This window comes from Lampris incognitus, chromosome 17 (assembly GCF_029633865.1).
Source record: "Lampris incognitus isolate fLamInc1 chromosome 17, fLamInc1.hap2, whole genome shotgun sequence".
Lineage (NCBI taxonomy): Eukaryota > Metazoa > Chordata > Actinopteri > Lampriformes > Lampridae > Lampris > Lampris incognitus.
In genome coordinates this window covers 6,952,190-6,961,410 of record NC_079227.1, presented here as the reverse complement: position 1 = coordinate 6,961,410, position 9,221 = coordinate 6,952,190, and positions in this window count along the sequence as shown.

The following is a 9,221-nucleotide window of genomic DNA, read 5'->3' as shown; positions in this document are numbered from 1 at the left end:
CCATCCGCCAACGCGATGTCGCACCACAGACTGTCCAGGAGTTGACTGATGCCCTGATCCAGGTCTGGGAGGAGATCCCTCAGGAGACCATCCGTCGTCTCATCAGGAGCATGCCCAGACGTTGTAGGGAGTGCATACAGGCACGTGGAGGCCACACACACTACTGAGCCTCATTTTGAATCGTCTTGAAGAATTTCCACAGAAGTTGGATCAGCCTATGTTCTCATTTTCCACTTTGATTTTGAATATGATTCTGAATCCAGACCTTAATGGGCTAATGATTTTGATTTCCATTGATCATTCTTAGGTTATTTTGCTCTAAACACATTCCTCTGTCTAATAAATAAAGATTTTCAGCTGAAATATTTCATTCATCGAGGTCTATATTGTGTTTTTAGGTGTTCCCTTTATTTTTTTGAGCAGTGTAGAATAAACACGACGTTTATTATCTTTTGAGAAACTTTATTTCTCTCTACGCACCGGCCATCACACCAGCCAGCTGCACTCACAACCAGTAAAAAACATTTCCCTCCAAGACCGTCCGGTCCGCCACGCATGCGTCCCCAGTATCCACAAAAGCCATGCTGTGAACATTTACCGTACTGAACATAATATAGTGAGAATACATGTTAACACTTCCTTTGGAGGTTTTCCAGGCACGTCCAACTTGGGGGAGACCCTGGGGTAGACCCAGAACTGGCTGGAGGTACTGACTACATGTCCAATCTGGCCTGGGAACACCTTGGGATCCCCCAGGAGGAGCTGGAGGGCGTTGCTGGGAAGAGGGATGTCTGGAGTGCCCTACTTAGCTTGCTGCCACCGCGACCCGACCCCGGAGAAGCGGCCGATGATGAATGAATGAATTAAAACAACTTTTATTGAATTCAACATGTTTCATCGCGTAACGATGCTGACACATGTCAGTTCAACTGAGCTTGAAACGTTTTGCAGCTGGTTTTCGTTTGTACTCGGCATCTGGTGCTTCTTGTGTCGGTGTCCGCCAGCATTGACGGATTCCAGTTGTCCTGATACCTCTTTTCCATGGTCGCAATGTCCTGGTGAAACCTTTCACCATGTTCATCACTGACTGCACCAGTGTCAGCAGGGATGTCCGAGTGTGAATGCAGAAAGTGAATTTTCAATGACATGTTGCCCTTCATGGTTTCGTGTGCTTTGTCGTCAAGCAGCTCAGTATAGTTTGGTGCTCTGTAGTCGCCAAGAAAATTCTCAACAACATCCTTAAACGCCTTCCATGCTGTTTTCTCTGGCCCCGCTAGCAGATCCTCTAACTTCTTGTCATTGATGACCTGTCTGATCTGTGGGCCAACAAAAACGCCTTCCTTCATCTTGGCCTCGGCTATCCTTGGAAACATCTGTCTCAAACAGTGAAATCCATCACCTTCTTTGTTCACTGCTTTCACAACTTTTCATCAATCCGAGTTTTATATGAAGAGGAGGCAGACATATCTTTGTTGGGTGGGGACTGGACAAGTGGTTTATGCGCCACCCTTTCCTGCTCTGGAGCAAAATGCTTACGAAGCGGCCAGTTCTTTTTAATGTGATGCGAGTCTTTAGCACGGTTATCCCGTTCACACAGGACACAACAGTACTTTGTGTATCCGAGCTGCATTCCTAGTAGCAGTTCCAGTACTTCTAGATCACCGTAGAGGTTCCAGTCGTAACTGTTGCACTGCATGTGTTTCAACAACAGGTCCATGTTACCGCAGGTTTCTTTCATGTGTGCTGCATAGCCAATGGGTACCGAAGGGTGGATGTTGCCATTGTGTAACAGGACAGCTTTCAGATTTAACTTGGACGGATCTATAAAAAGACACCCTTGTTGTGGGTCAAGGACACAACCCAAAGCAATGAACAATCCACCGATGTCAGTGCAGAAACCGGTTGTCAACCTGCGCAAAGAAGTTTGTCAAATGTTCTTGACGGTTCTGAAGGACAGACATTTTTGTACCTGGTGACAGCAAACCCCATCCTTGAAATCTTGAACCAAGTAGTTCTGCTTTAGCTTTTGGCACATCTAAGTCCCTGACTAGGTCATTTAATTCTGGCTGTGTCATCAGATGAGGAAACCAGGCATCTGGTTCATGCGTTGTGGCATCTTCGTCTGCCTCATCTAGGCTCCGTGTCTCTGGTGGCTTCGCTACTGGCGAACTGTCATCATGCGGCACTGGTCTCATGGCTGAAGGCAGACTGGGGTATTCAGTAGAGTTCTTGTTTTTAGCAGAGGAGCCAGACAGAAGTAACAGTCCGTCACGTGATCCTTCTGTTCTCGCCATATCATTGAGACTTGAAATGGCACTGACTTCCGAGTACCCCTGAGCCAACCTCTCAGGTTGACTGCACATGTTGCACTACACATATGAGGAGCCCGGTGTTTTTCTTGGTCACCAATTTTACATTCGAAGTAGAGCTCATAGGCTTTCTTATAAAAAAAATAACCCCCCCCCCTTTTCTCCCAAATTGTATTTGGCCAATCACCCTACTCTTCCGAGCAATCCCGGTCTCTGCCCCACCCCCTCTGCCGATCCGGGGAGGGCTGCAGACTACCGCATGCCTCCTCCCATACATGTGGGGTCACCAGCCGCTTCTTTTCACCTGACAGTGAGGAGTTTCGCCAGAGGGACGTAGCACGTGGGAGGATCACGCTGTTCCCCCCCTCCCGCCCGACCAGAGGAGGCGCTAGTGCAGGGACCAGGACACATATCCACACCCGACTTCCCACCCGCAGACACATGGACACACTCATCCCCCCCCCCCATTTTCTCCCCAGTTGTATCTGGCCAATTACCCCGCTCTTTTTGAGTCGCCCCGGGCGCTGTTCCACCCCCTCTCTGCCGATCTGGGGGAGGGGGGGGCGCACTGACCGACCAGAGGAGGCGCTAGTGCAGCGACCAGGACAAATACTTCCCACCCGCAGACACGGCCAATTGTGTTTGTAGGGACCAAGCCGGAGGCAACACAGGGATTCGACCCGGCGATCCCGTGTTGGTAGGCAACGGAATAGACCGCCACGCACACATGGACACGTTCTTCCACGTTCTGACTCGGCCAACTCGATCATTTCCGGGCAGCGCCGGAAGTGACACGGACAACCGGCAACAACGGCGAAGCGGTGGCGTCTTTCCACGCGGCCTCTTCAAGATCGACCCAAACTCACGTTCAGCGACGTTGGTGGCGTTACCCAAGAATCATGCCGTACGTCAGTTACCAAAAAGGAGAAGGGCTTCAAACTTTACATTTCAAGCTACAGCCACAGTTACCAAGGTAAGACCCGGACGTGTAATGTTAGCACCTAGCATGTTTTTGTAATAGCTAGCGTAGCGGCAAGTTACTGCTAACATCGAGTTTCTGCGTGTCAGTCCCTGTTGCAGCTTTCTAACGTCGTTGTCGATCTCAGCTTCCAACAAGGGTTCAGCAGGAGAACTGGGTTCTGCAGATCCACGAGGAAAACCCGGAAGCCTCACAGTTTGAGCGCGAGGCAAAGTCAGCCTGCAGGTTCTGCGCAGACTGGTTCACGGGACAGGGTCTTGTTGGTCAGACCAGTAACGTTTCTGTGAATGCTGCCACGTTAGGTATACTATATCTCGTGTGATACCTCATGCGTAACCCTGCTGTGTACAAATGGGTAAGAGTGATGGGATGCGTTTTGTCCCGAGTTCTGCCACTTCTTTTACACACGTTCTGTGCCCCGTTGTCTTAAACGAGTGAAGTGAGATTAGCAATGAGTTGGATACAATTGTAACCGGTTGTTTTCTTGCCCGGTGCGGGATTCGATACGGGGTGTACCGCACTACAAGGCGACGTCACTAACCGCTCGGCTAAAGGGTCAGACCCGTTAGCTAGCTAGGGGCTAACGTGTCTTATTAGTAGTTTACACAAGTTGTCATTTACACACTACTGCATATCAGCTGTGTTTTTTTAGTTAATTTTTTCCCTTTCATATAATCAGGTCATACATCACATTTTTCTCACTGTACTCATGTATTCTCATTTATAACAAAAGATCACTAATTTATTGTTTAGTATAAAAAGAATATTGTAGTGTTTTTTTCCACTTTAGTTTTCATTATTTTACAACAAACAAACCCTAAAATGAAACACAGAAAAGTAAAAATTAAAGATAATTTTGTTTGTGAGTTACAGTCTTAGTAGTCCCTCCATTCTTAGTTTCCATATCGGGCTCGGTTGTCCTTCCTGTGGTCTCCCTCGCCATTGTGGTTTCTGAGTAATTTCCAAAAGAATGTTTAATGTTTCACCACACTTTTAAGAGTACAACATTATTTTAGCTTCTGAAAAATGACTGGATGGCAACTAACCCACATTCTTAAGTTGTCCGGGCACTTCATTTTTGAGCACCTGTTGTCTTAAAACACGTTTGGTGTTTTATGTCCACAAGTTCTGCCCTGTAAATATTTCTGTGCTTATCTTTTGTATTCCTTTGCGTGACACATTTTTTTGTGCGCGTTCAGAATTCATGATTCGTGGAACGTGCACCTTGTCGGAGGGCGAATGACTTCTGATGTCGCTCTAGAGACACCCATGTCTGGACTTGCAGAGGCCGCTCAACAGGAACGGGAAAGATCTCTCTCCCTGTGAGGGGTTTTGAAGGAGTCAGCGCAGATTATTTGGAAAGCAGTGCTGAGACTGGAACTGGTATGTTCTGCTTGATCAGACACGGTAAGCTAAACTTTACATCGATCACCTGTCAGCATTTCTGTGTAATGTTTATTTGGAAAAAATTTTTTTTCATTTTGAAAATTTTTGCTGCAAAAAAAAAATGGATGCAGTGAAAATGGTTCAAGTCCTGCTGGTTGTGTTTTTTCTTATATGCAATTATGGTTTGCAGTACTGATGTATTTACGTCACGTTGGTTATCGAGTATATGTAAACGGGCTTAGTGGAATATGAATATGGTTTGAGGCAGGACACCGTTGACTCCCTGCACTTTTTTCATCCCTGAAGTCTTTATCAGTTGTTATCAGTGGCTTGAAGGACATTAAACTTTACACTTTCAAAGTAAGTTAACCAAATCAAAACCTCCCAGTAACACGGATCCTTTTTAAAATGCAGTCTGTTTCAGAAGGATGTGCAACGTGCAGAATAGGAGGCGTTGCCTTTCAACAGACGTCTTTTATTAGGTTGATACTGCAAAAATGTCACCTCAACCCTGACATGACATTTTTACATTCGGTAACACTTTAGTATGGGGAAGGTAGTCACTATTAATTAGGTGCTTATTAGCATGCAAATTAGCAACATATTGGCTCTTAATTGGTCATTATTACGTACTCATTAATGCCTTATTCTGCATGGCCTTATTATACAACCAGTAAGCCATTAACTATGAGTTTTCCCTCTATGACCTCAGAAGTATTGCTTATTAGTAGTACCATCTCAATATGCTTTGCTTAGTATGGCCTTTATAAGGTGGTAGTACCACAAGAAGAGTTATTCTCCCTTACTAACACTTAATGAATATGCTCTGTTCTTACATAACAAAACACAAAACTACAAGTGTTCATAGTGTTAAATTACTGTAAATTAAGTTTTTGTTACTTAGCATATGTTCCCCATACTAAAGTGACATCTTGATCATTACTAATTCACTAGTAATTACGTTTTTTATGTTCCCCATACTAAAGTGTTACCTTACATTCAAATTGAAAAATCGCCCAAGCAAATAAAATAACCTGTCAGTGCAGTATGATATGTAAACATGGCACGACTTCTTGAAACAGAAATAAATATTCTGTAACCATGATCTTGCATTCTTATTGAGATATAAATAATTCTTGAAAAAAATATAAATCTGTGAATTTTAAGACTAAGGGTTGTTCAGACACGCCATTTTTTTGCAGCGTAATTTCTCTGACAAGCTCAAAGCACACTTTTGTGTGTCCACTTGGTTTCTATTGATGCAGACTCTGTGAGCCAGCTGTTTGGCGTTCTGGCTGCAGCCGCTCATAATGGACAGCCTTGCTGCCATTTCAGAGTCCAAAGTCAAAGTGTCTTTACTGTCCCTTACAGGGAAATTAGTTTGCAGCCAGTACAAACACCAAGGCAGAACTGACGACAGGACATAGTGGGCAAGGAGAACCAAAGGAGTTCAAGTATACAGACCGAGGAAACGACCGATCTGCAGACAGCAGATGCATACTATCTACCATTTAACAATGGGATGGCAGTGGGGACATTTGGGAAGTTCTATCAAGCGCTCGGCCCTGAGCAGTAGCCGCCCTCGCCCTCATTACCGAAACCCTAACGCCAACGCTCTGTTGGGCATTGAGAACCGGTTCCACGTTAAAACCGGTTCCAAAATTTCGATTCCAATGGAATCATTAAGAAATTCTAATTTCGATTCTGCTCATTGGTTCCTAAAGAAATTAAACTCACGCTAGTTTCACTTACAATGCCAGGACCTGTCTATCCATCTGCGCTGGTGCGCCTGTAGTCATGCAAGCTGAATGCATGCACGTCTTCCCGTCTCCTAAGCTACATGTTGCGAATTCGGGGGGCAGCCAGGAACCGCCGCAGCTGGGGCACGAACCCGGGTCTCCCACACCATGGGCAACTACGTTAACCAGTCAGCTAACCCAGTGTTTCTCAACCGGGGGTCCGCGGACCCCTAGTGGTCCGTGGTGTAATTGCAAGGGGTCTGTGAAAATAGAATATCTTTAAAAAAAAGATCCTATGACATTTATAGAAATAGGATTATTTTACTCAAATGTGACTGAGACCTTTATCTACCTAAACTATAAAGGGTAACAGGACTTTTTTCTCTAATTACATCTGTTTCACAAGTGTAATCTATTGTATTTTAATAAGAGATCTCGCTCCCGTTTGCATTGTTAAAAGTTACTGCATCAAAATTCTGTGTTGTTACATATATCTGAAAGTTACTGCATACATATTCTGTTTAATTACATATATCTGAAAGTTACTGAATACATATTCTGTTTTGTTACACATATCTGAAAGTTACTGAATACATATTCTGTTTTGTTACATATATCTGAAAGTTACTGAATACATATTCTGTTTTGTTACATATATCTGAAAGTTACTGAATACATATTCTGTTTTGTTACATATATCTGAAAGTTACTGCATAAGAATTCTGTTTTGTTAACTATATCTAAGTTACAACTGAAAGCTCTTATTTTTGCCCAAAAGAGTGAATAAATGCTATAATGCAATTTAAAATGCAGTTTCTACTGTTTCTATCAAATTGCAACCCCCCTCCCCCAAGATCAGGTGGAGGGGTCCTCAGGGTAGATCAAAAATACGCAGGGGGTCCAGGACCCCAAAAAGGTTGAGAACCACTGGACTAGAGGGTCTGACCCGTTAGCCAAGGGCTAGCGAGTCTACACATCCGTGGTTGTCACACTACCCCCCCTCCTTCGGGAAGTGCGTGCGCGCACACCGGTGCTCTTTCTGTCGTGGACGACGCTAAGTCTGGGTAGAGCTGTGCACCATCATGGGCAGCAGCGAGCGTTCAAAGGCGTGGCTTTATTTTGTTCGAAAAAATGACGTGTCAGCACAGTGCAACACCTGTGCCAAACTTATTTCGTGCAAGGGACGATGCACTACTGACATGACAAGACACCTTCACCAGCATGGTATCCAAACCAACCAGTGTACCGTGTTTGACATGTTGCACAGGTGTCCCTCTCCCTCACATGCCTCGTCCTCCTCAGTCAACCCTCGGCCGAGAGTCAGCAACTCGTCGCAATCAGGTAAGTGAAAATTAAATTATGTTTTGTCTTGTTCTCTTTTTTTTTAATTTTTCATTTTCTGAATATTCCAAATTCGAATATATAACTGAATTGTTTAAAAAACAGACGTTCGAGTTTGCACACTAGTATTCATTTGTGAGAAAAAAAGAAGCCCTACAGCGGCTGCCTTCCTCACGAATTCTCTCGAGAGCCTTGGCCGCTGCACCGAATAGGCCGCATGACGGACAGGAGTCACACAACATTACTCACTGGTTGAAAATGAAATTTAGGTCGAGCTGAAACGAGCGAATGATTTAATAACAACCGTGTGGTAAAGATGGCAGCGAGTTCACAACCCAGCTCGGCCGCAGAGAGATTTTCACTCCGAACAATCACCCTTTACAGCCAAGTTGACGGTGTGTGCCACACATGGTATGTTCACTGTGTCGAGATGTCTGATGTAATTGGCAGCATTGTCTGTTGTAATGGCAGTCACTGATTCCCTTTTTATGACGTAGACGTTCAAGATGTCTTGAATGCATTCACCTACGTTCTCTGCAGTGTGGCTTTTCCTAAGCTCCTTTGTTTGGATGACGTAGGCATGCATTTTCCAATTGTCTGAAATCCAGTGGCCGTTGCTGTGACGTAGGATGTGGTAAGAGCCACATCTTTGTCTTTTTGAGTAGTCCCCCCCCCCTTTCTCCCCAGTTGTATCCGGCCAATTACCCCACTCTTCTGAGCCTTTACGGTTACTGCTCTACCCCCTCCGCCGATCCGGGGAGGGCTGCAGACTACCCCACGCCTCCTCCGATACATGTGGAGTCAGCAGCTGCTTTTCTTTTCACCTGACAGTGAGGAGTTTCGCCAGGGGGCGTTGTTTGTTGTTGTTCGTCCGTCGCAGCGACGAGGACCATCTAGTCATCCTGTAGGTGTTGTTTCCCGTGGGTGTGAAGATAACTGGTTAGTCCAATCTGCGCCCTGAATGTTCTTTGGCAGTGTGGGCATGGGATAGTAGGAGTAGCTGGGGGTTGCTGGCACGGTCTTTCCTGGCCTGCTGGCAGCTCTCTGCTACAGCAATCCTGGTGGCCTCACATGTGTTTGCACCATTTTGGGACAGCTGCGTGCCACTCTCCTCTGTTCAGAGCTTTCTGTTCCCATGTGTTGTAGTTGAGGGTGAAGGCCTTTAACGAAACCTTCAAGGTGTCTTTGAAGCACCTTTTTTTTGCCACCTTGGGAGTGCTTGCCTTGTTTGAGTTTGCCATATAACAGTTTCTTTGGAAGCCGGTGGTCTGGTATGCAAAATACATGGCCCCCCCAACGAAGCTGTGCACGAGGATGGTGTGTATACTCGGCAGTCTTGAGCGAGTGAGGACCTCTATGTCAGAGATCTTGTCATACCACTTTATGCCAAGAAGTTTTTTGAGGCGTGTGGTGTGAAAGTGGTTTGGTGTTTCTGCACGGCGTTTGTAAACTGTCCATGTTTCACAG